Source organism: Saimiri boliviensis, chromosome 1 (genome assembly GCF_048565385.1).
Source record: "Saimiri boliviensis isolate mSaiBol1 chromosome 1, mSaiBol1.pri, whole genome shotgun sequence".
Classification (NCBI taxonomy): Eukaryota; Metazoa; Chordata; class Mammalia; order Primates; family Cebidae; genus Saimiri; species Saimiri boliviensis.
Window position 1 is genome coordinate 232,240,295 of NC_133449.1, and position 24,063 is coordinate 232,264,357.

Genomic DNA, 24,063 nt, shown 5'->3' on the forward strand with positions numbered 1-24,063 from the left:
GGAAGGAAGGCAGCAAACCACACTGCCATGTGTGTACTTATGCAACAATCTTGCATGTTCTTCACATGTACCCCAAAACCTAAAATGCAATAAAAATAAAAATGAAAAACGTTTGGCACTTAAGCAGAAATAGCCCAGAAATAAATCCATGTTAAAGATGTCATTTTAAGTCCAGGGGGTAAAATATTGTTTATACAATAGATGGCGTTGGGTTAATTGGCTGGTCATTTAGGAAAAAACAGGCTGGGCTGGGTTTGGTGGCTGACACCTGTAATTCCAGCACTTTGGGAGGCCGAGGTGGGTGAATCACTCAAGCTCAGGAGTTCAGGACCAGCCTGAGCAACATGATGAAACCTATCTCTACAAAAAAATACAAACATTAGTCAGGTGCAGTGGTACATGCCTGTAGTCCCAGCTTCTTGGGAGGCTGAGGTGAGAGGATTGCTTGCACCCCAGACATCAAGGCTACAGTGAGCTGTGTTCGTGTCACTGCACTTCAGCCTGGACAACAAAGTGAGACCCTGTCTCAGAAAAAGAAAAGACAAAAACAAGTTGCATCTCACTCCTTTTAGGAAAAGCAACTCTAGATAAATGAAAAATTTAAATATAAAAATGAAACCATAAAAGTGCTAGAAGAAAATGAGTAAAACTTCTAAAAATAAAATATTGGATTGGAGAACTTTCTCAGATTAATATAAAAATTAAATCATAAAAGAAAAAGACTTAATCATTTTGCTACTTAAAACTATAAAATGTCATGACATACATAAAGTTAAAAGACAAATTACATATTGAGAAAAATATTTGTCACATACCTGACAAAGGGGCTAATTTTCTTACCAAAGAGCTCTTGTCAATGAGAAAAATATCAACAACCTAATAGAAAAATGGACAAAGAATATAACCAGTTACAGAATTACAGTCAATTACTACCTGCAAAGCTCCTGGACCTCCTTCTTAATCAGGGTTTCACATTAAAGAACAATGACACAGCACCGTTACTTGTCAAATTGGCAAATGCCCCTGAATATAACAGGAAATTTTAGGTATTTAGAATTTTTAAACGTATTCATTGCTGTGATTTCAAAGGAGATTATGCCACAGTGGTTTTAATAAGTCAGGATTATCTTATTAAAAGCAAACTCTTTTATTAAAACATCTTTTCTTGAATTGCAAATAAGATGCTGAGAACACTGACAACGAGGAGCGACATTAATGTAATGATATTTGTAACAGGCAGACAGAGAGACCCCCCACGGAGGTCAGTGGGAAGGAGGAAATACACAAGCAGCAAATCCTCAGACCACTATGGCTAGGCACCTGCTTCTGCTCAACTCCAGGAAGCTACCTCCACGCTTGACTTGGTTCACAGTCGTCAGGGGAAGAGGTTGTGGGAAGAGGGCTGGGAAGTCCAGAAATTGCTGCTGAGTGCATCTTTAGAATATTGTACAATTCCCGAACCTCACTACAACAAACAGTCCCTCAGGCCAAAGGGAGCAGTGAAAGTGCTTCCAGTGCAAAGGATCCACCAGGAAAAATTGGGCTGTTTAAACCAGCGCTTCTTAAAATGGGGTTCCTGGTCCAGCAGTATCAACAGCACCTGGGAACTTGTTAGAAATGCAAAGTTTCAGGGCCCACCGAGGTCTACGGAAACAGACACTCTGGGGGTGTTTTTTTAAAACAAGCTCTCCAAGTGATTCTCATGCAGGCTAGAGTTTCAGAACCACTAGTTTATTTATTTATTATTCATTCATTCATTCATTTCTTTCTGAGATGAAGTCTCACTCTGTCGCCCAGGCTGGAGTGCAGTGGCACAATCTCAGCTCACTGCAACCTCTGCCCTCCCAGATTAAAGCAATTCTGCCTTGCCCTCCCAAGTAGCTGGGATTACAGATGCCCACCACCACACCCAGCTAATTTTTGTATTTTTAGTAGAGACTGGGTTGCACTGTGTTGGCCAGGCTGGTCTCGAACTCTTGACCACAAGTGATTCACCTCCCAAAGTGCTAAGATTACAGGTGTGAGCCACCATGCCAGGCCTAGAGAACCACTAGTTTAAATCAACATTTTATCCACTTCCCTGATTATGACAGTCACTTAGATAAGGGGCAGGGAGACAGGAAGCTTGTGAAAAATACATACTCCCAGGTCTCACCTCAGACCTACTAAATCAGAATCTAAGGAAGGGCCTGGGAATCCAGACCAATAACAACTAATTCAGGTGAATCCATAACTAGGGATGTTTGAAAAACTGGCTTACATGATTCCTCTTACCAGATACACAATGTTAGAAAGACATACTTGCCTTACACTCTAAACACCAATGTTTATTTTCTTGGAAACAAACCTCCAGGCTAGCTTACAGCTCAAACAAGATTCTTTCAAATTACCCATTAAACAGCAGCCTCAGCCAGAAGTGGTGACTCACGCCTGTAATCCCAACACTTTGGGAAGCCGAGGTAGGTGAATCACCTGAGGTCAGGAGTGCCAGACCAGCCTGGCCAACATAGTGAAACCCCATCTCTACTAAAAATATACACATTAGCTGGGTGTGGTGGTGGGTACCTATAGTCCCAGCCACTCAGGAGTCTGACGCAGGAGAATCGCTTGAACCCAGGAGGTGGAGGTTGCAGTGAGCCAAGATTGTGCCATTGCACTCCAGTGACAGAGTCAGACTCCCTCTCTAAAAAATAAAACAAAGAAAACAAATAAATAAACAGAAGCCTCTTCAGGATGTGTGTGGCACTTCTAACCCGCAACCCTGTTACATGGTAGTCTTTATCTCACAGATCCTAATTTGACAGTATTTATGGTAAGAAACTGTCAATCATTTGGATGTTTGAAACCTGGTAGAACTGGGGAACAGGGTGCTGCTTATTACCCTGAATAATAGCAGGCGGCTCTAAGGGCCTGGGGTGAGAAGCACCTGGAGGGAAGAGTCACAACTTCCTCCATTGAGTCATACCCCGTAGAGGATTGAATGGTTGCATCACTCCTTACTTGCTAAGAAGAGAACTTTCTGAGGCCCAACCTTCCATCCCCTGCCTTAGGCTGTGGGGACAGGAAAGTGGAAGTGTGCCGGGTGCATCTATTCTAGATCTCAGCACTGGGTAAATACCACATTTTGAAAGCACTCCTGCCCTGGCAAAGCCCAAAGGGCTCCTAGCTTCTCTAGGAAAGCAGCCACAAGTTAATGGAGACTGACAGGCAGCCCAGTCCAGAAGCTCAGAAGACAGTATATTCAGGAAAGAGAACAAAACTAATTTAACTTAGACAGCATCTTTATATCTCCTATTCATTATACATACTATAGACAAGTAAAGTCTCTAGCAGTTTTCTTCCAGTCCAGCTGTGCTTCCAAGTTCAGATGGCTGGTCTGTAGAGCAGTTGTGACCAGAGATCACAGGTTCCAAAATTATTGTTGTCTTGACAAACGTGAGCAGCTAAGAGCATTGGCGTTGTAGGAGAAGGGGCCGCAATTGTTAGAATCAGCCAGTGCTTCTAAATAGCATTTACCGGTGGACCCCGCCCCCTCCCCCAGGAAGTCTGGGGGCCTATTTATTCTCTACATAGTCTAGTACAGTCAGCTCTCTTTAATAGCGGAAAAACCATCATAATGGGAAGACAGGGCAAGGCAAGGATGGAATGATTCTGGGGAATCTCTGGGGGTGGGGAGATGGAGGAGACAACTGTTACACAATTGCTTCTGAAGGAGAACCACCAAGAGGAACTTGCTGAGTGAGTTGTTGTTTTGCTTTTCATTCTGGGCTTACGAATATCTTAGACTTTTTTTTTTTTTTTGGTTCAATTTTTATTTTAGTTTTGGGGGTACATGTGCAGGCTTGTTATATCTGGGTATATCATATAATGCTGAGGTTTGGGGTATGAGTGATTCCATCACCCAGGTATTGAGCATGGTACACAATAGTTAGGTTTGCAATACTTCCCCCTCTTTCCTTCCATTCTCTTATAGTCCCCCGTATCTACTGTTGCCATCTTTATGTCCATGAGTACCCACTGTTTAGCTCCCATTTATAAGTGAGAACATGCGGTATTTGGTTTTCTGTTCCTGTGTTAGTTGACTTAGTATAATGGCCTCTAACTGCATCCATGTTTACTGCAAAAAGCAGGACTTCATTTTTTTTATGGCTGTGTAGTATTCCATGGTGTATATGTACCACATTTTTTTCTTTTTTTTTTTTTTTTTTTGAGACAGAGTCTCACTGTGTCGCCAGGTGCCAGGCTGGAGTGCAGTGGCATAATCTCGGCTCACTGCAACCTCTGCCTCCCAGGTTCAAGCAATTCTCCAGCCTCAGCCTCCCAAGTAGCTGGGACTACAGGCGCACACCACCACTCTCAGCGAATTTTTGTATTTTTAGTAGAGACAGGGTTTCACCATGTTGGCCAGGATGGTCTCCATCTCTTTACCTCGTGATCCGCCCGCATCGGCCTCCCAAAGTGCTGGGATTACAGGCTTGAGCCACTGTACCCGGCCCACATTTTCTTTATCTAATCCGCCCTTGATGGGCACCTAGGTTGATTCCATGTCTTTGCTATAGTGAATAGTGCTGTGATGAACATACACGTGCATGCGTCTTTTTGGTAGAATGATTTATTTTCTTTTGGCTATATACCCAGTAATGGTATTGGTGGGTAACACCATTTTTCAAAGCCACTTTTCAGGCCAATTTGTTCTAGCAGAAAAAAATTCTCAAGTTAAACATGGAGCTGTACCATTGTACAAGTTCACATAGGGGATGTCTCAGAGCCACACCTCAAACTCTCATCCCTGCCTGGGATTCCCCAGTGCCATTCAATGGTCAGAGAATTTGGGATGCTTTTGGTATAATATCTTTATAGCTATCTAATTTTATGCAACTTGCTACATTTTACCCACTAAGAGGACTAAAAATATAAAGAAGCATCTGAAAAAAAAAAAGGGACAACGTCTGGCTCCATCCAAAATGAATATAAACTCCATGAGGACAAGGATCTGGATCACCTTTATTACACGGTCCCCAGTGCCCACCACATAGCAGGTGCTCTATAGGCATTTACTGTGTAAAAAAGATGACACCCTGGTCAAGAGTAGAAGCCAGCACTCCTCAAGGTCATTGACAAACAACAATGGATTCTGCCCTCCATGTTGACACCTGTTTCATTTGCTGTACCAAGGAGAATCAACAAATGCCTCTATTTGTTTGAGGTTCATGAAATTCCTTTGCATTCTTTGTCATCAAATGAATCTTGCTTTGTTACTACATATACTTGTTTCACTTTATTGACACTTTTGTCCTTCCCATTTGCTTCAAGTGTCCCCAGAATATCATGGAACCCTGGGCTGTCAGGTAGCCACCACATCCCTGGGAAATAATGAAGCTGAGACCAATAATACAGGTATGGAAGAAACCTTAGCCATCATGCAGTTCAAAAATCCTTAGTATAAAGACAAGGACACGGAGTTTCAGAAAGAAACCATCTGCTTGGGCATCCACAGACCATCCCACTTAATTCAGACGCATCTTGGCCCTCTAATATCATACTAATGTCACAGTGATATTAGCATCACTCCTTTGGCTTTCCAGCTAAACAAAATGTGTTATTTGGTAAAGTTGATTGGCACTGGAATCTCTTAAAATTTTTGCTTCCCACACTCATTTTAGAGTGGGATTTCTGATGATGGGTTTATGAATAAGTTTAGAGTGAGATTTTTAGTGATAGGATGATAAGTTTATCCAGTGAGGTTTATGAACAGAATGCAGGACAAATTAGTTCTAAGTGGGAATGGAAAGAGAGAGAAAAGGTTTTAATTAACTTACAAGAAAAAGAAATGTTTAACAATCACTTTGGAGAGGCAGCATAGCATAGAGAGCAATGACGTGGGAGCGAGAGCCTGAGTGAAAAGCCCAGTTCTGCCACTCACTAGCTGTGTCACTCACTTGCTGTATGTCTCAGTTTCCTCATCTGTCCTTACCTGTAAGTGGGAAACACTAACAGTGGGGCTTGTTATTTGCAAAGAACTCAGTACAGTACCTGTTGGTCTGGGGATTCTAACGTGCAACCGAAGAGGCAAACTCTTGGTGCATATAATTTATCCTACTTATCAAAGTTTAACAAATTCTCTTTTATCCCTTTTTTTTTTTTTTTTTTTTTTTTTTTTTTGGGAGACTGAGTCTTGCTCTTGTTGCCCAGGCTGGAGTGCAGTGGCATGATCTCAGCTCACTGCAACTTCCGCCTCCCGGGTTCAAGCAATTCCACTGCCTCAGCATCCCAAGTAGCTGGGATTACAAGTGCCTACCACCACGCCCAGCTAATTTTCGTATTTTTAGTAGAGACAGGGTTTTGCCATGTTGGCCAGGCTAGTCTCAAACTCCTGACCTTATGATCTACCTGCCTCGGCCTCCCAAACTGCTGGGCTTACAGGTGTGAGCCACCATGCCCAGCCTAATCTTACCCAACTTTATTATCCTTCTACTTTGACCTACAGTGGAGGGATGGAGGCAGCACGGGAGAAAAGCCTTCTAGGATGCCGTGTGTGGTGCTCGCGCGAAGGGTGGGCTTTGTCGAAGTTAAATTTATATTTTGAAAACACTCATTTTAATCTATTTTAGCACTGTTTTAGAATTCAGTTTAGTGTTATACTTTATTGTTATTACTCTAGGGTTTGGGGCAGATATATCTAGAGAATGTAAATATGGAGTCTCACAATGCAGTGGAGTAATTTAACTGAACAAATATTTGAACTGATATTGAATGCAAGGCAGTGTCGCATACAAAGGTCTGAGGGATATGAAGATAACTAAGAAACCACTCTCACTCTTGGGTTTAAATAAGAAAGTCTACTGAACAGATAGCTAAATCCATCTAATGGCATTCCCATATAACAATAGGTGAGGAAAGAATAATTTATAAAAAGGTATTACATTGGCATGAATTCCTTCCAAATGTGTCTCATCTGCTTTGCTTCTGTCATAACTTTATCCTAAACATCCATCTTTGAGGTTCACTGCCACAAAAATCCTCTGGTGAACTGAGAAGTAAATTACACAATCAGAGATTATTCTGAGTGTCATCTAAAAAAAATGAAGGATTATTTTCTGATCCAAAAAATAAAGTGACAGTTCTATAAAATAGAATGTGTTCTCTTCCCCGGCTCACAAGGACATAAAGTTCTAAAAGGAAGAGCAATTTCATATTAGCTGTCTGAGAAATATCCAGTAAGACTGTATTTTAAAATTTATTAAAAAAATTTTTTTTACATACCTGTGGTGCCACTATTCAGTTGGGAGTTTTATTGTAGGGATTAATTAGTTACTCAGACCAGGCACAGTATCTCATGCCTGAAATCTCAGCTACTGGGGAGGCTGAGGAGGCAGGATAGCCTCAGCCTCCTGAGTAGCTAGGATTACAGGTGCCCGCCACCATGCCTGGCTAATTCTTGTATTTTTAATAGAGACTGGGTTTTGTCATGTTGGCCAGCCCAGGAGGTCAAAACCAGACTGGGCAATATAGCAAGATCCCCATCTCTATTAATAAATAAATTTAGTTATGCAGAACTATGGAAAAAACTATGTAAAACTAGAAAAATATATCTTTTTTTTTTTTTTTTTTTTTTTTGATAGGGAGTCTGGCTCTGTCACCAAGCTGGAGTGTAGTGGCACAATCTCAGCTCACTGTAACCTTCACCTCCCGGGTTCAAGTGATTCTTCTGCCTTAGCCTCCTGAGTAGCTAGGACTACAGGGTATACCACCACACCCTGGCTAATTTTCGTATTTTCAGTAGAGACGGGGTTTAACTATATTGGCCTGTCTTGGCCTCCTGAAGAGCTGGGATTATAGGCATGAGCCACCTCGACTGGCCATCTTTAAATGAAAACATTTTATTGCCTATGATTTTTTCATGTACATTCTATAGTAGCTTAAACACCAGTGTATGTAATATACAATGCTGAGTTCTAAATGTGAGCCTTTAGTGGTAGGTAGCTAGAGAGTAGTTGCAGGCATTTCGAGTGCAAATTCTAGTGTGGCATTAACTCACTATCAATCTTTCCGCAAATCTCTTAATCCTGTGTTTTCCTGTGTCATTAGGTGAAGATACCCATATTCACCTGGTTCGCAGAGTCATGTCTATGAACTCTGTAGAGAGTAAGTAAAGTAAGATACATGAACGTCCTTTATAAAGTATTAAAGGAAATGCAAATAGAAGTAATTACTCACTATACCTATTAGAGCACAGCATGGGTGCCAAGCAACCTAAATTATACAAATACAATGTATACAAATATTATGCTATGTGGAGCAAATTAGATACAGGATCTGATTCTGCCTATCATAGTGGCATTCAGAGAAAGCCTTGATGACCCATATTATATGACTCATATAAAATGTTTAATATCCTTTCATAATCAAATCCATTCATTCGACCTATGTTACTGCAAATGTTTCCTGGGACAGCACAACCATAAGATAGACAGGGTCCCTGCCTCCTTTTTTTTTTTTTTTTTTTTTGAGACGGAGTTTCGCTCTTGTTACCCAGGCTGGAGTGCAATGGCGCGATCTCGGCTCACCGCAACCTCCGCCTCCTGGAGGACAACTTCCTATAGACTTGTCTGTCTTTAGCTTTAGTGTACATATGAAACATCTGAAAATTAGACCTAAATGTGGATTCTGACTCGGTCTAGGGTTGGGCCTGAGGGTCTGCTGCTCTAGAACTCCATTTTCAGCAGTAAAAAATTAGGTAAACATTGTGTTAACCTTCCAAGTAACATGATGTCTTAACTAAATGAAAACTTCCAAGCCGGGCGCGGTGGCTCAAGCCTGTAATCCCAGCACTTTGGGAGGCCGAGGCGGGTGGATCACGAGGTCGAGAGATCGAGACCATCCTGGTCAACATGGTGAAACCCCGTCTCTACTAAAAATACAAAAAAATAGCTGGGCATGGTGGCGCTTGCCTGTAATCCCAGCTACTCAGGAGGCTGAGGCAGGAGAATTGCTTGAACCCAGGAGGCGGAGGTTGCGGTGAGCCGAGATCGCGCCATTGCACTCCAGCCTGGGTAACAAGAGCGGAACTCCGTCTCAAAATAAAAAAAAAAAAAAAAAAAAAAGAAAACTTCCTACTTCAGAAGAAAAGAGCCCTTAAGGACTGACAATAATATTGGGAATGTCAGTAGGTGGCAGTAGAAGAGAAAAAGGAGACACAGAAGCAAATGGACTTTCTGCGACCTCTCAATAAAAAGTCTGGCTCAGGCCAGGCGTCATGGCTCACGCACGTAATCCCAACACTTTGGGAAGCCGAGGCGGGTGGATCATGAAGTCAAGACGTCGGGACTACCCTGGCCAACATGGTGAAATCACATCTCCACTGAAAAAAAAAAATACAAAAATTAGCCGGGCGTGGTGGTGCACTCTGTCACTCAGGCTGGAATGCAGTGGCGCTATCTCGGCTCACTGCAACCTCCACCTCCCAGGCTCAAGTTATCCTCCCACCTTAGCTTCCCAAGTAGTTGGGACTACAGGGACATGCCACCACACCTGGCTAATTTTTGTATTTTTTGTAGAGACATGGTCTCTCTATACGACCTAGGGTGGTCTCAAACTCCTAATCTCAAGTGATCTGGCGACCTCAGCCTCCCAAAATGCTGAGATTATAAGCATGAGCTGGCTGGGCATGGTGGCTCATGTCTGTAATCCCAGTTTTTGGGAGGCTGTGGTGGGCGGATCATAAGGTCAGGAGTTTGAGACCATCCTGGCCAACATAGTGAAACCTGGCCTCTACTAAAAAAATACAAAAACTTAGCTGGGAATGGTGGCGGGTGCCTGTAATCCCAGCTACTTGGGAGGCTGAGGCAGGAGAATCATTTGAACCCAGGAGGCAGAGGTTGCAGTAAGCCAAGATTGCGCCACCACACTCCAGTCCAAGCGACAGTGGGAGACTCTCTTGGAAAAAAAATATATATATCGGCATAAGCCACTATGCCCAGCCAGGGAGCCTACTGTGATCAATGGGATCAATTACATACAGTAGGGGTTTGTATCCCTAGTTGCATGTTAGAATACCCAGACCAAGCCTTGGTAAGGGCAGGTTCCAGGAATCAGTACTTTTGAAGGTTCTATAGTGATTCTAATGTGCAGCTAGGACTGAGAAACACTATCTCTTAAGTACAGATTTCAAAAATTGTTCTTATTTCAGGAATTTTTATCACTTTCTTTAAAGGTAAATTGTTGGATTATAACTAAGTACAATTTGTTTTTATGAATTTTTGTAAATTTTTTTTATCTACATCAAGCTTGTCCAACCAGCGGCCCAGGGGCCATGTAGCTCAGTACTGGTTTCAATGAGGTCCAGCACAAATTCATAAACTTTCTTAAAACATTATGAAATTCTTTTTTTGCAATTTTATTATTATTATTATTTTTAGCTCATCGGCTATTGTTCAGTGTATATTATGTGTGGTCCAAGACAATTCTTCCATTGGGGCCCAGGGAAACCAAAAGATTGGATATCCCTGATCTACATACACTGGTAAACCAGATTAACATCCTTTTACATAGCATTTATCATAACTGTTAGTTTGGAAACTATGACAACTATATAGGAAAATAGTATCTGCAATACATATGGCAAACACTTAGTATCATTTAGTATCAAAGAGTTCTTTGAAACCTTCAAGATATAGACAAACACCCCAATAGAAAAATGGGCAAAAGATCAAAAAGGAGAAAAAAATGTGTACGACTGGGCTGGGTGTGGTGGCTCATGCCTGTAATCCTAGCACTTTGGGAGGCTGAGGCAGGTGGATCACCTGAGGTTGAGAGTTTGAAACCAGCTTGGCCAACATGGAGAAACCCCGTCTCCAATAAAAATACAAAAAATTAGCTAGGTGTGGTGGCACATGCCTATAACCCCCGCTACTTGGGAGGCTGAGGCAGGAGAATTACTTGAACCTGGGAGGCGGAGGTTGCGGTGAGCCGAGATCACACCACTGCACTCCAGCCTGGGCCACAAGAGGAGCAAAACTGCGACTCAAAAAAAAAAAAAAAAAAAAAAAAGAAGTGTGTGAGACTAATAATCAGCTTTTTAAGGTTTAACTTTATTACTAATGAAATAGATGCGAAATAAAAGGATGAGACTTATAAAAGATAGAATGTAACCAAATAATTGAAAGAAACAAAACTTGGAAGGAGTTGAAAACAGAAAAGGGCAAAAAATGGCATCAATATCCTTAGAGAAGGAAGAGAATGTTGCATTCTTGAAACAAAAATACGCTAAGTAATTAAAGGTGCTGGCTTACTCACTGGGATCCTCACTGTTAAAGCCTTCAGCCATCATATTAAGGGTCTCACTGCCCCGAGGCACCGGTGGGCCATACAGAAAGACTACATGGAGAGGCCTTGGAACTGTATGTGAAGAGAGAGATGCCTGGGCCAGGCGCAGTGGCTCACATCTGTAATCCCAGCACTTTGGGAGGCCAAGGCCGGCAAATCACTTGAGGCCAGGAGTTCGAGACCAGCCTGGCCAACATGGTAAAACCCTGTCTCTACTAAAAATACAAAAATTAGCCAGCTGTGGTGGCAGGCACTTGTAGTCCCAGCTACTCAGGAAGCTGAGGCACAAGAATCACTTGAACCTGGGAGGCAAACGTTGCAGTGAGCCAAGATTGCACCACTGCACTCCAGCCTGGGCAACAGAGTGAGGCTCTGTCTCAATAAATAAATAAATAAATAAAATAAAAAGAGATGCCTGGCCAGCCTCAGCTGCTCCATACTCCTGCCATCCCAGCCACCACCAGACTATAACCACAGGAAGACACTGAGCCAGAACCTGCCAGTTGAATCCTTTCCAAATCCCTCACACATGGTGCTGTGAGAGATAACAAAATAATTATTGTTGCTTTGGGGTAGGTTTTAGGCCGGTAATAGATTACTAGAAGAGAATCTGGTGCCTTAAGTGAGGTCCTGCCATAACAAAAGCCAGTGGAGGAAACTAGAAGGGACCTGAGGAAACCGTTGGCAGAATCACCCCACTGAGTACTTTTCAAATACCCAACCCATAGTAAACATGAGAGTTAATAAAACGATGACTGCTGTTTTTTTCTGAGACAGAGTCGTTCTCTGTCACCCAGGCTGGAGTGCAACGGTGCAATCTCAGCTCACTGCAATCCATCTCCCGGGTTCAAGCAATTATTCTGCCTCAGCCTCTCATGTAGCTGAGATTATAGGTGTGTACCACCACAACTGGGTGATTTTTGTATTTTTAGTAGAGATGGGTTGCCAGGCTGGTCTCAAACTCTTGGCCTAGTGATCTACCCACCTCAGCCTCCCAAAGTGCTGAGATTACGGGTGTGACCCAGTACGCCCAGCTGATGACTGCTGTTATAAGCCAGTATATGTTGAGATGTTTTATTACATAGTAATAGATAACCAGAATACCCCTCTTGTAGCACCAAATTCTAGATTGGTTACACCGTTCAAAAGGAGAAGCAGAACCACCATGAGTGAGTGGCACATGCGGATAGATATGTAGATGCGGGAGGTGGTTAAGACACCTAGGTAAGAAGGCAGCTTCTGCTTCTGGCGTTGGGCTTGAAATCAGCAGACCCAGCACTTGGGAAAGAAGGATGCATATGAAGCAAGGACACACTGACACCTGTGAGAACGTGGAACTCTGGATAACTAGTTCTACAGGTTCTAGAACGGACTGCCAACCTTAATGATGTCAATCACCTGCAGGATAAGCTTGTGCCCTTCACTGCAGAGCTGCACATATCTACAGAGGGAATCAGCAGATTAACGACAACGTGTGTGAGCTGCAACGGCACCTAGCCTGCATCATACCCGACTATGCAACAAAGTGACTGCAGTCTCATTTCTACCTTCCATAAATGTCCACTGGTAATTTCCCCAACTGGAACCAAGAGCCACCCAGGGACGGGAATTCTAGGAAATACAGTTCCAGCCAAGTTGACACAGTGAAAGTGCACCACAGAATTGACTACATAAATATTGAGGCACATTTGTCAACAAGATAAAGATAATCACAAAATATAGTTTAGGGAGAGAAGCAGATTATAAAACAAAAAATATAATATGATCCCATTTTTAAAATAACATAATAATTATAATATAGAAAAATCCTGGAAGAATGTTAGTCATATTAGTAAAAATATGAGTTATTTCTGCATTGATGTTGCTGTAAGCTTTTATTTTTTTTATGTTGCTCGCCTATTGTGATTGTTAATTTTGTGTTAACTTGATTAGGCCATGACGTGCCCAGATTAAACATTATTTCTGTGTGCATCTGTGAGGGTGCTTCCAGATGAGATTAGTATTTCAATCAGTGGACTCAATAAAACAGCCCTCGTGAGAAGTAGAAAAGGAGGTGTGACTGGTTTCCTAAACGCCCCTTTAACTGCTTCTGAGGTCCAGAGTCTAAAGCGAGAGCTTAAGCCACTATTAGATGACACTGATGCAAGAGCAGAACAGATTGATTAGTTTCTGGGTCCTCAGTTATTTACATACGTAGACTGAGCTCATGTCAATTTCAAGTACTCTTTTTCCAGGGAGCACAGATCCACAGAGCTGCCATGGCAGCTTGGGAGCGTGACCATCCTCCAGATCAGGGTGTCCCAGCAGCATATACTAAGTTTCTAGCTCAAGACCCACAGTGGGACAACAATGTTGCAGCCCACCCAAATAACATGAGAGATTTGAGGGAAATGATCACTGAAGGGATTCGAGAGTCAGAGCCCCGACCTCAAAATCTCTCTAAAGCCTTTGATATACAACAGGAAAAAGATAAAGGGCCCATGAAGTTTTTAAATAAAGAGAGCAAATAAGAAAATATGCTGATTTGGATCCAGAAAGCCCCCTTGGGTAAGGGATGTTAAAGCTGCACTTTGTTGCTAATAGCTGGCCAGATATTGCAAGGAAGTTGCAAAAGCTAGAAAACTGGAAGAATCCGCCAACTTAAGAGCTTTTAGGAGAAGCCCAGAATGTGTATGTAAGGAGAGATGAAGAAAGGCAAAGAAAAGGCAGAAAATCTTTTGGCAGAGTTCACTGAGGCAAATGGTGCCAGGAGCCAGATTACAACGCGAGCCGGCACAGTTTTCCAAAGGCAGTGAGAGACGAAGTTCCTGGAATTCAGGAACGCAAAGAGAGAGGAGGCAAGCTCAGTATCTCAAAGGAGAAAGTCAGGAGAGGAGGGCAGGATAGATGTTACGAATGTGGAAAATCAGGCCATTTCAAGAGAGAATGTCAGAGTGTAGAAAACGCTTTTCCACTGGTGACATGGTAAAAGCCCCATTAAACTGCATACCTCAACCATACCTCAGCCTTCTGTTGAAACTGCTCTCTGTAACCCTGATGTGACAGGCAAGCAGTCCAAACCCATGCCATCTTGGCCCCTGCGCCTTGTAATAAGTAACTAAGGTCTGTAATTTCCACCCTACCCAGACAATGTGTAAACTAACGCTTATCTTGACTTCTGTGAACCACTTAAGTAACAACCGGAATGTCCGAAGCCCCTCACCCTCATCTCTGCCCAGGAGGTAATTTACGGAATATCCAAAGTCCACTGGCTTCAGAATGTCTGAAGCCTCTCACTCCTACCTCCCCACCCCTCACCCTCACCCCCACCCCCGAGGTGGTTTACAGGCATAAAAAGTCTTGACACCCTCCTTTTGGGGCCACGTCCTCTGTGGCCACCGGCAATGAAGCCTCTGCAATTTGGCATACTTTTGTCTTGGTGTTGACTTTGTATGCTCGCTCCAGTACAACACACTCATGCCTACCTTTGAGGAAGAGGAGTAGGGAGGTCAGGGGCTCCATCTTTTTTATTTCAAGTCCCACACAGGAGCCCTTGATAAATTTAGAGGTGGGACCCAACCACGAGTTAATCACCTTTTTAATCGACTCCAGAGTGGCTCGTTTGCCTGTCTGTTTTCCCCCAGCTGACTTAACTTGTTCTCCAGCAACATTGCTAGTCTCTGGGGCAAAAGGAGAAGGATTTAAAGCAAAAATTTTGGAAAACATAGAGGTGAAATATAAAGACCGGTCACCCTGTATTCAATTTTTATTAATTCCTGAAGCAAGAACACATTTACTAGGAAGAGATTTAATGTTGAAATAAGGCATAGGTCTACAAATTGACCCAACAGGTTTTCTTACTTCTTTAAATTTGCTGACTACGGCAGATGAAAAGTATATTCATCCTGACGTCTGGTCCAAGGAGGGGAATAGAGGAAAGTTAAAGATTCCCCGAATCAAATTAAAACTCCAGGGGAGATAGTAAGAAGAAAGCAACACCCTATCTCTTTAGAAGAATGAGTAGGGTTAAAACCTGTGATTGAAGGCCTTGGCAACCACAGGATGGGCTTCTCGAAGCCTGTATGTCTCCATACGACACTCCCGTTTTACCTGTCAAAAATCCAGATGGGTCATATCAATTAGTGCAAGACCTTAGAGCTATAAATAAATAGTCCAAACCACTCACCCTCTTATGCCAAACCCATACACTATTGTTAGTAAGATTCCCTACGGTCATAAGTGGTTTGTCATAGGTTTAAAAGATACTTTCTGGGCATGCCCTTTGGCTGAAGACAGCTGAGAGATAGTCGCTTTTGAATGGGAGGAGGCTCCTATCGGACAACAGTAACAATATAGATGGGCAGTTTTGCCTCAAGGATTTACAGATTCACCAAATCTTTTTAGTCATGCTTTAGAGAAAATAACAGAGAAGGCTGTTGTTCCAAAGTAGCTACGCCTGCTTAAATACATGAATGATATTCTTGTATCTGGGGAAGATATAGAAAAAGTAACCGAGTTTTCTAGACACATTCGAAACCATTTACATTCCGAAGGGCTGCAGATCTCAAAGGGAAAACTTCAATATGTAGAAACTATAGTTAGATACTTAGGCCAGTTAATCAGTGCAGGTAGAAGAAGAATAGGACCTGAACGGGTTGAAGGCATTGTGTCCTTGCTATTGCCCTGGACCAAACAAGAACTTAGAAAATGTCAGGGTGAATTGGATGCTGTTGTCCATGGATTGATTCATATGCATTAAAAAGTAAATTGCTATATGAAAAATTAACTAAAATAGTACCCGATCCGCTTATATGGTCCTCTGAAGAGATGGATCAAATTAATCTTGATCCATGTTCTACCTGGTCTAATACCCTATGGAACACTTAAGGCTTAAGATGGACTGCTCCCACAGGCCTTTGTCAGTCCTTAAGACCTTATGTCCATTTCACAAAGGGAATTACTCCTTCTAGCTGTCAATATAACCTATGTAATCCCATACAGCTTACCATTACTATTCCAACATCTAAAAACTCTTCCCCCTCATTAGGTCGTATTTATGGCATAGGAACCTATGTGTCAGAAAAAGATCCTAAAGAAATTTCTGAAATATGCTTTAGTACTCCTTCAACCTCTTTATCAATCATTCCTCCCAGGCACAATGACAAAACCAAAGTTTCTGTAGTGGAAATAAAGGACCTAAGACAGACCATAGCTATTGAAACAGGAAACCAAGATGCAAACGCCTGGTTAGGATGGATTAAATATTCCGTCCGCACTTTAAATAAAAGCAACTGTTATGCTTGTGTGCATGGTAGGCCAGAGGCCCAGCTTATTCCCTTTCCACTAGAATGGTCCTCGAATCAAGTGGACATGGTAGCTCTTTTTCAAGATTCCACGCCCTGGGATAACGAATTGTTCCAGGTTCTTTCTCTGCTATTTCCTCAAGTTCAACACCCTGTGGGTCAGCCCCTGAGGGCCATACAGCCTCCATCTCCCATGGCAAAGTTCGCCTGGTTTCTTTCATGACTCGGGGAGAATTTAGTGTTCCTTGGAAACTTAACAGGATGCAGTAAAGTCAGGCACTTCCGGAGAGCTGACCCAGCAGTCCGCCCTTATTCATCCCAGATCGGATGTATGGTGGTATTGTGGTGGTATTACGGTATCGTGGTATATGGTGGTATGTATGGTGGTATTGTGGTATCGTGGTATATGGTGGTATGTATGGTGGTATTGTGGTATCGTGGTATATGGTGGTATGTATGGTGGTATTGTGGTATCGTGGTATATGGTGGTATGTATGGTGGTATTGTGGTATCGTGGTATATGGTGGTATGTATGGTGGTATTGTGGTATCGTGGTATATGGTGGTATGTATGGTGGTATTGTGGTGGTATCATGGTATATGGTGGTATTGTGGTGGTATCGTGGTATATGGTGGTACGTATGGTGGTATTGTGGAGGACCTTTACTGGACACTCTGCCAAACAATTGGAGTGGTACTTGTGCTAGTTCAATTGCTATCCCTTTTACCCTGGCATTTCATCAACCAGAAAAACAGAAAAGACGACATAGGCAAATGAGAGAAGCCTCAAGAGAAGCAGCCCCTTATGAGTCTTTTGATGCCCATATTTATTTAGATGCAAGTGGAGTTCCTCAAGGAGTACCAAAAAAATTTAAAGCTATGGATCAAATAGCTGCAGTGTTCGGGCCGATGTTGTTTTGGTGGGTAATGGTTAATAAAGATGTAGATGGGATAAACTGCATTTATTACAACCAGCAGCAATTTGTTAACTATATAAAAGGGTCTTCCAGGGGTTGGGAGTGACTGGCTTGAAACAACCTTTTTCCCTTCCCCAAGTTGAGGCCTTAGCCTCAAGCATAAAGCACGTTGCTGAGAGGAACTTGTGTGTCCTTTTCTGTTCTTCATCTAAAGGTAAAAGTCACCGAAGCATAATAAATAATGACGAGTTTCAAACCATTCAAAATACCTAAATGTAGATGTTTTTGCGCGTGATGTGGGTCGGAGCTGCTGCTGAGTAGAGATAGCTGAGAAGGTGATTTTCCTCTCAGGAAGGGTACATCAAATGTTTGGCTATAAATGGTCAGAAAGCATACTTAACAAGACAGGGGTATCGATCAGGAAGTAATTATTTGCTGGAAACTGGCTGTCTTTTCATTGAGTAATTAAGATGGTGTCACTTGATAAGGACTCCGGGGGAATCACTCTTCCAACTCAGTGTCATTAACCTAGCGTCATGGCAACAGGCCGGCTTGAATTCTCTCTCTGGAGCTTTCTTTCATTAATGTGTCTCCTGTTCACAAGTTACAGCTTGCTCCTTCCATTGTGTTGCTCCAAACACAAGTGACAAGGTGAAAAGAAAGTAAGGCAGATTTTATTATTTAGCACAAGCCTTCAAGTAAAGCAAAAAATAAACCAACCAGTGACTAGCTCCATTGAAAGGCAATATTCTTCCTCCAAACAGGCTGTATATATCCTTGTGGTTGAGAGACCAGTAGTGTCAACATCACCCAGGAGCTTGTCAGAAATGCAGAATCACCCCATAGACACCTACTATGTACCCACAAAAATTTTAAAAATGTGAAGAAGACTCTAGCACGCTAACATGGATTGACACCTTCAGAATTTCAACAATAATTTAATTAATGTATATCTAATGGCACATGAGTTGGCACAGGAAAATTAAAATAAAGTAAAAGAACTACAGAATCTTAGACCCTATCCAGAATCAGAGCCTGATCTTTCACAGGATCCGCAGGTGATTCATAGTCACATTGAGGTTTAAAAAATACTACTGGCCAGGTACGGTGGCTCACACCTATAATCCCAACACTTTGGGAGGCCAAGGCAGGCAGATCACAAGGTCAAGAGATTGAGACCAACATGAAACCCCGTCTCTACTGAAAAATACAAAAATTAGCTGGGCGTGGTGGCACGCGCCTGTAGTCCCAGCTGCTCAGGAGGCTAAAGCAGGAGAATTGCTTGAACCCAGGAGGCAGAGGTTGCAGTGAGCCAAGATCGCGCCACTGCACTGAGCCTGGCACCTGGCGATAGAAAGAGACTCTGTCTCAAAAAAAAAAAAAAAAAGAAAGAAATATTACCAAATATGGCCAGGCAAGGTGGCTCACGCTTGTAATCCCAGCACTTTGGGAGGCTGAGGCGGGTGGATCGATTGAGTCCAGGAGTTCGAGACCAGCCTGGGCAGTATAGCGAGACCCCATCTCTACTAAAACTACAAAAATTAGCTGGATGTGGTGGTACACACCTATAGTCCCAGCTACGTGGGAGGCTGAGGTGAGAGAATCACTTGAGCCAAGGTTGTGCCACTGCACTTCAGCCTGGATGACAGAGCAAGACTCTGTCTTAAAAAAAAAAAAAAAGAGCCGGGTGCGGTGGCTCAAACCTGTAATCCCAGCACTTTGGGAGGCAGAGGTGGGTGGATCACGAGGTCAAGAGATTGAGACCATTCCAATCAACATGGTGAAACCCCGTCTCTACTAAAAATACAAAACATTAGCTGGGCATGGTGGCGCGTGCCTGTAATCCCAGCTACTCAGGAGGTTAAGGCAGGAGAACTGCCTGAACCTGGGAGGCGGAGGTTGCAGTGAGCCGAGATCATGCCATTGCACCCCAGCCTGGGTGATAAGAGTGAAACTCTGTCTCAAAAAAAAAAAAAAAAAAAAAAAAGGAAAAGAAAAATAAACATTGCCAAATATACAATTTCTGCTAAATGACACACCACCTGTAGCTGCCTGCAAGAAGTTTCTCTTCTGAAGCTTTATCAGCTTTGGTGGCCTGTTAAGATTTTAATAAAAATTGGGAAAGAGTCACTTTATCCAGTAAGGGGAAGCCTTGGCAATTTAGCTCCCCAGTCACCCCAGAGATACCCATCTGTGAATGAAGAGCCATATTCCCACAGCACCAAACGGAGGAGGCTATTGTTCTAAAAATACCACCTAGAAACTTTGCCAAACAGGAGCAAGCTTTGTCTGTTTAGGCAGGATGCAGGAGGATGCTGTTGGCTCTAGGTGCCCTTTCTTTCTCTTCACAGTCCTGCATGACCCCTGGTTCACAATCAAACTGCCTTTCACATACAGGAGCACCAAAAGGCACAGGAATGGACGCCAGCAGACTCCTTAGCACCTCCCCAACATCACCTCAGTCCATCACAGCAATGAATTTCTCATCAAAACCTTGACCCAAGGATCATTATAAAACTGTCTTGAGGCTGGGCACGGTGGCTCACACCTGTAATTCCAGCACTTTGGGAGGCTGAGGCCAGGTGGATCACCTGAGGTCAAGAGTTCAAGGCCAGCCTGGCCAACATGGTGAAAGCACATCTCTAATAAAAATACAAAATCAGCCGGGTGTGGTGGCACTCCCTGTAATCCCAGCTACCCAAGGGCCTGCGACATGAGACTCACTTGAACCTGGGAAGCAGAGGTTGCAGTGAGCCAAGAATGTGTCACTGCACTCCAGCCTGGGCAAAAAGAGCGAAACTCTGTGAAAGAAAGGAAAGGAGGGAAGGAGGGAAGGAGGGAGGAAGAGAAGGAGGGAAGGAGGGAGGGAGGAAGGAAGGAAGAGAGGGAGGGAAGGATCTGCTAAATTGGTTTCATTTAGAAGTAATGAAAGAAACTAAAAGCCTTTCACTTGAGCTTTGACAATAGCCAAAAAACCTTTGTTAATAATGAATGTTAAGTGATAACATTTAATTAGCAATGGGTTATAGGTAGAAAGACTATTGCTTGGAATTAGCATAGGCACAATCTTAAATTTCTGTGTAACTGGTGGCTGTTCCTTCTATAGTTTCTCCTAAAAATGGGACAATGGCAGCTCACAACCAGTTTTCCTCTTTTCAGAGATACATTATTTGGTTGAGAACTGGGTACTATTTTGGCTCTTGCCATTTTCAACAGCTGTTCCTCAGTTAAGTGGACCAAGGTGATGTTGGGGAGGTGCTAATGAGTACGCTGGCATCCATTCCTGTGCCTTTTGGTGCTCCTGCATGTGAAAGGCAGTTTGATTGTGAACGAGGGGTCATGCAGGATTGTGCAGAGAAAGAAAAAAGGACATGATTACCTCAGACCTCAAATCATTGGTAAACAAAGATTTAGCAACAGCCTTGCTTACGGCACATTATAGCTGACTGCAAGGGAAAGTTTTACAGACGTTCCCCCCCCCCCACCAAAATTGAATAGTATTTGGCACATTAGGAAGGTTCTTTAGAGAAACGGAACCAATCAGATGTTTTCTTTTCCTTGGGGAACCTCCATCTTTTTCCACATAAGGTCTTCAACTGATTGGTTGAGTCCCACCCACCTTATGGAGGTGATTTGCTTTACTCCAAATCTACTAATATAAATGTCAATCTCATCTGGAAATTGTCTTCACAGCAACATCTAGATGAGTTTGACAAAATACCTTGATTCTATGGCTTTGAAACCAGGTATTGACTTCTCTTTAGCTATGAAAGTCCTAGATGGCATATCCTTCCAACAGAAGGCTTTTTGTCTACACTGAAAATCAGCCGTTTAGAGTAGCCACCCTCATCAGTGCTCACAGCCAGATCTGAGTAACGTGCTGCAGCTTCTACATCAGCACCCGTTGCTCCACCTTGCACCTTTTCGTTCTGGGGGTGGCTTCTTCCCTTAAACCTCTGAAGCAACCTCTTCTAGCTTCCAACTTTCCTTTGGCAGTTTCATCACCTCTCTCAGCCTTCACAGGATGAGAGAGAATTGGGGCCTTGCTCTGGGTTAGGTTTTGGCTTAAGGGAATGCTGTGGCTGGTCTGATGTATGCAGACCACTCAAACTTTCTCCACATCAGCAATAAGGCTGTTTTGTTTTCTTATCATTTGCGTATTCAGTGAAGTAGCACTGTAATTTCCTTCAATAACTTTTCCTTTGTGTTCACAACTTGGCTAACTAGAGTAAGAAGCTTAGCTTTCGGCCTCTCTTGGCTTTCAACATGCCTTCTTCACTATGCTTAATTATTTCTAGCATTTGACTTAAAGTGAGAAACCTGGGACTCTTCCTTTTACTTGAACACTTAGAGGCCATTGTAGAATTATTAATTGGCCTAATTTTAATATTTTTGTGTCTTAGAGAATAAGGAGTGCCGAGGCAAGAGAAAGAGAGACAGGGGAACAGCCATAGCTGAAGAAGTCAGAACACACATTTATCCACAAGTTCACTGTTTTCTATGGGCCCAGGTTGTGGCGCCCCAAAACAATTACAATAGTAACACCAGAGATCTCTGACCACAGATCACCATAACAGGTATAATCACAGTGAAAATGTTTGAAATTTTAAGAGAATTACCAAAATGTGACACAGACACATGAGGTGAACACGTTGTTGGAAAAATGGCACCAATAGACTTGCTCGACTCAGAGTTGCCGCAAACCTTCCTTTTGTAAAAAACGTAATATCTTCACAGCCCAGTAAACGGAGGTACAATAAAACAAGGTATGCCTGTACTTTGTATTCAACAAATACTAGCTTTTTATATGATTCAAGAATAAAGCCAAACATTTTCTTATTGTTTGTTGACCTTAGAGGTTTTTTTTTTAGACGGAGTTTCGCTCTTGTTACCCAGGCTGGAGTGCAATGGCACGATCTCGGCTCACCGCAGCCTCCGCCTCCTGGGTTCAGGCAATTCTCCTGCCTCAGCCTCCCGAGTAGCTGGGATTACAGGCATGTGCCACCATGCCCAGCTAATTTTTTGCATTTTTAGTAAAGATGGAGTTTCACCATGTTGACCAGGATGGTCTCCATCTCTTGACCTCGTGATCCGCCTGCCTCGGCCTCCCAAAGTGCTGGGATTACAGGCTTGAGCTACCACACCCAGCCTGTTTTGTTTTGTTTTTAAACCTACAGACTGGCCGGGCGTGGTGGCTCAAGCCTGTAATCCCAGCACTTTGGGAAGCCGAGGCGGGCGGATCACGAGGTCAAGAAATCGAGACCATCCTGGTCAACATGGTGAAACTCCATCTTTACTAAAAATGCAAAAAATTAGCTGGGCATGGTGGCACATGCCTGTAATCCCAGCTACTCGGGAGGCTGAGGCAGGAGAATTGCCTGAACCCAGGAGGCGGAGGCTGCGGTGAGCCGAGATCGTGCCATTGCACTCCAGCCTGGGTAACAAGAGCGAAACTCCATCTCAAAACAAAACAAAACAAAACAAAAAAAAACCTACAGACTTACAGAAAGTTGCACCAGGCTCACCCCTTCCTTCCTTTACTGAGGGGTTGGCATGTCACTGTCCCCTAAGGGACACTCAATGTCAGCACCAGTTGTTTTTCACTGGGAAGGCCAGGATAGGAAAGGATCACAGAGGCCCCTGCTAATAAGCCTGGATGCACTGGGTGAAGGGATTGGCTTTTGCTGAGCAGATGACAGAGTTAATCTACCATTTTCTTAGCTTTGCTATTTTATTGAATTGATGAGTAGATATTACAGACCTAATGCCATATGAAGGAAAAAAAAATAGTAATTGAATGGTATAAAAACAAGCTATTTTCTCTTTGCCAAATAAATTCTCATCAGTTGAGAGCCACCTCTATTTCCTTGAAATAGAAAGCATTTTAAAAGCATTTAAGATAAAATTATATAATCAAACAAGCCCATTCAAAAGTCGGCAAAGGATATGAACAGACGCTTTACAAAAGAAGATATATATGAGGCCAACAAACATATGAAAAAATGCTCATCATCACTGGTCATTAGAGAAATGCAAATCAAAAACTACATTGAGATACCATCTCACACCAGTTATAATGGCGATCATTAAAAAATCTGGAGACAACAGATGCTAGAGAGGATGTGGAGAAATAGGAACACTTTTACACTGTTGGGAGTGTAAATTAGTTCAACCATTGTGGAAGACAGTGTGGCGATTCCTTAAGGACCTAGAAATAGAAATTCCATTTGACCCAGCAATCCCATTACTGGGTATATATCCAAAGGATTATAAATCGTTCTACTATAAGGACACATGCACATGAATGTTCATTACAGCACTGTTTACAATAGCAAAGACCTGGAACCAACCCCAAATGCCCATCGATGATAGACTGGATAGGGAAAATGTGGTACATATACACCATGGAATACTATGCAGCCATCAAAAACGATGAGTTCGTGTCCTTTGTAAGGACATGGATGAACCTGGAAACCATGATTCTCGGCAAACTGACACAAGAACAGAAAATCAAACACTGCATGTTCTCACTCATAGGCA